Source organism: Alosa alosa, chromosome 4 (genome assembly GCF_017589495.1).
Source record: "Alosa alosa isolate M-15738 ecotype Scorff River chromosome 4, AALO_Geno_1.1, whole genome shotgun sequence".
Lineage (NCBI taxonomy): Eukaryota > Metazoa > Chordata > Actinopteri > Clupeiformes > Clupeidae > Alosa > Alosa alosa.
In genome coordinates, this window is record NC_063192.1 from 28,422,929 (window position 1) to 28,426,942 (window position 4,014).

The following is a 4,014-nucleotide window of genomic DNA, read 5'->3' on the forward strand; positions in this document are numbered from 1 at the left end:
ACAACATACAACAATAAATAAATAAATAACGGCACCAGACATACACTTTGAGAGAGCGCAATAGCCACCACAATATCACTGATTGGGTGGCAAAATTGTCCAAAACGATGTGCAAAACGCAATGTACAAAACTAACTATGTCGCCCCAGGAAAAGTGCCATATTGCTACCGCAATCTGTCAATACAGCAATAGAATGGGCTTTAATTATACAATGTCAAAATAACAACATTATTACCCATTATTATAACATCTAATCCTGTGTATCAATGCTGACTGTTCAGTTAGATACTACACAGCAATTAGTCAGCAGTTCTTATTGAAAATCTGATTGCTGTGGGAAGAAAGGACCTCCTAAATCTTTCTGTGGTGCATCTGGGTAATAGGAGCTGCTGACTTACAAATGCTATGCAGAGGGTGATCCTCCCATGACAGAACATTTGGAAACAAACATCACACATCAAAGAGCTGCGTATTTATAACTTGACTCATAACAAGTGAGAGCATTGTTACAAAACAGAAAACAGTAAAGTAACTTACACAGTATCTCGATTAATCAGAAGTCATAACTGAAATTGTAATTAGAGGAGGAGTATAAGCCTACTCAAGGTTGTGCCACACATAGTAAGCCACATTCCAGTTACACACATTTTCATAGAGAATGTTGTAAGTAAAAAATAACTTCAATATTCCACGCATCGACAGAACCCCCCACACACACACGGCAATTTAGAAATACTCTGGTTCTGATATGAATATACTAGTTTTATCACACTGAGTGTGATCAACAATACCCAACCCTTGATTAAATTGGGAACAAATTACTAATGGCTTTATCTAAACAGGGTGGCAGACTTCTTGGAAGTCTGCGAGCTCTTCCATGGATTGTAGAGACAAGAGATTAATCTCAATGAGGTTTTTGTGCAGTTGAATGAAGACGCGTCTGCTTGGGGCAAAAAGCAAACAAGCGATTGCTGTCATTGCCTGTTACAAGTGATGAACATGAGTTGATAACTAATGTGTACTGGCACATGGTTTAAATTACAAGTTAGTCTGATCCAGTTAGGTGTGGCTTGGAGATGTTTGATACAGTTGTTGAAATGACACAAAGTCTACTGTGCACTGCTGGTCAACACCATAACAGATCACCTGACCTTGGTAGCCTATAGGTTAGATTCTGATGGTAAAGATCCAAATACAGATCCAGATCCCATATAGTTTTATCTGACAATGCCCATGTGAGACAAATGCATAGGCCTACAGATGTAGTTTATGGGTGAATTGGATCCACCAATGCACCAACGATGCAACAGTCATACATAATTTGGCACGATAAGTTAAACCCATCCAATTCCGTTCCACAGTGGTTGACATTAAATTTAATAGGCCTACAGGAAAACATAAAGTTCAAAACTGGAATCATAGTTTTTTCTCTTTTATTTTCTTACAGTTGTGGGATCATGCAAGACAGAAAGCTTGAAAAATAAAAAATAAAACTACAGTGCACTGATGTATCCCGTCGGCAAAAGCGCGATTAACGTCTTCGGGCATGATATTTCTTTATCATTGCTCTTTTACCATACAGCTGGGGAAGTAACCTGCATGGAAAGCAATAGCGACGAAAATAAAGTAGGCCTATAACTTTCAAGTCAGCAGAGACTACCCGAACAAAAATGTTAAAGACCACATTATTGCCAAGTATTGCGACTGGACGTTGGTGGCTAGGCAGTACGGCACTCTCGCACATCATAAGAGTCTCGTGTGCCGGCTACATTTTCGGTGGCGCGACAGGTTCCTTGCAGGATTAAAAGCGCATATGCGATGTTTAGCACCGTATTAAATTACTTTGAACACAACAAGTTAGGCTATTTACAGATACGATTTAAAAGAGCGATACTTTTTCACAATTGTTAACATGTAGGCTACTGATGCATTCTACTGCATGGAAACTGTGACACGCACACCTTACATTCTTTGCTGTAACATCTCAGCACAGTTGCTATCGTACATCATTTCAACACATTTCTAAAAATAACACAGCAAAACTTGTATTACCTGGTTTCTTCGCAAATACTGAAAGGGCACCAAGTGCGCTGAAAAAGGTAAGAAATTCCAAGTTTGATGACACGAAAGTATCTTTGATGTGACGAGGTTATCGGTATTCGGATGAGTTGTGAAATTCACACACGCGCAGCATGGGCTGGCTTGAGTTCTCGTGCACAGACACGAAGGATGCTGCGCCCGCCCAAATGCCGTCCCTCCCACTCTCCCCACGAGAGAGGAAAATAGTCTTTGCTTTCATCTGGTGTGAGTCCCCCCTCCCCTAGCAACTTTTCCGTTTGCATTGTCTGTACATTAGGCACCTGGCTTTAATTTAGTGTGACTTATCAAACATGTTCATCGTGTTTAGTGGAGTTATTATATAGCCTAGCATTTCATCAGAGTTTTGTTCATTTTAGATGATGATAAAAACGATGATGACGAAGAAGATGATGATGATGATGATTAAAACTGTAGGTTGCAGTTGCAGTTAGTGCTTTAGTTGCCAAGTACTTAGCAGTTGTCCAATCGTGGTGCTGAGTTGCGCTGACCAGCAGATTGAGAACGGACAGGATTACTACATCGGATTAAACCTCAACAAACATCATTTCATTATCTGCACATCAAAAAAACTGCCGTTACAGACCTCTTCATGACACACACACACACACACACACACTGGGGCAAAGAGACAACAGAAACTGGTGGTGAGGGACAAACACACAGACACATTTCCATGTGTTCATACACATGTATTTGTTGTGCCAAACAAAGGCACGCTTAAATCATTCCTCTTTGATGACCTAACCCCATGTCAACAAATTGCCAGCACACCCGCAGATTTTTTTCTCTCTCATCCTGCACACTTATCCATCATTTTATTTGTGTGCGTTTTCTCTGGCAGTCTGACACTGGAGAGCTGATCTCCCTCCCTGAGTAAGTGGTGTGAATGGCTGCTATCTCTCTGCTCCGGAGATAAGGAGGCAAATCCCTGACACCGGCTGTGACAATGAGCCTGATCTTTTTTTAAAGTGTGGGAAAAAGGGGAAACAGTTAGTCTATGTCCGTGCTCCCATGTAACTCTCTGATATTGAATAAAAGAGGGCAGCTCACTGCTTCTCACGTTGGGATTGGGGGTCCAGGTCGGCTACATCAGCAGTGTCATCTCACCAATGCTCAGCGCAATTCACTAGCTACACCCAGCTCTCATGAATGAACCATCCTGCTGAACTGCGACGAGGGCACAAGTGAAGTCCTATACACTGCCAATGGGCCGGGGACAGATGGCTGTATAATTATGGCAGGAGCTAACCACTGTGTGTGTGTGTGTGTGTGTGTGTGTGTGTGTGTGTGCACACTTGCTTGTGTGTAAGAGAGAGATAGAGAGACTAGGGTCTTCTTCTTTGGTTATATATTTGCGCACTACACATTGCTATATCAGCTAAACAAAGAAAATCCTCAGTGCTATTAAGATTATGTAATATCAGCAGGCCCTTAAGAAGATATAGAAAATCAGAGATAGAGCACTTTAAGCACTTGGGCAGTAAAAATATCTTTGATCCCTCATTCAAATTCACAATGATCCACCACACAAATACCAAAGTATCACAACAACAACAACAACAACAGCAACAACAACAGCTAAACTGGCATGACTGCACTCATGCACATTACATATCCGACTCAGACTGTTCAACCACATGCACTTAATTAAAGAAGGCAATAGCAAGTGTTAATTCATGAGTGAGTTTTATGAGAGGACAAAAAAGGATTGCCCTCATTGTTAATCGGTTTCTGAGCTGACTTTTCCCTGTTGTGAAGTCGCCTTGCCAAATGGGTTATAAATAAGCGATTATGATTAATTAGTGATCCCCTTTTTATGAAGGCGGCACAAGCCCCCTGGCAATATGATACATACTTTGAAAGGCACTCTCGTTTTGCGTGCAAAACGAAGTGACATCATCTGTTGTTTCATT

The 4,014-nt window shown here is 41.2% G+C and overlaps 1 protein-coding gene across 1 annotated transcript in view; it reads right to left on the reverse strand.

The window, feature by feature from the left end:
• Positions 1-2,336, reverse strand: part of camkvl (CaM kinase-like vesicle-associated, like) — a 45,400-nt gene extending 43,064 nt beyond the window's left edge. The window contains 1 exon segment of the mRNA XM_048241919.1: positions 2,054-2,336. The gene's annotated coding sequence lies outside the window, so the exon portion shown is untranslated.
• Between the last annotated feature and the right edge of the window lie 1,678 nt (positions 2,337-4,014).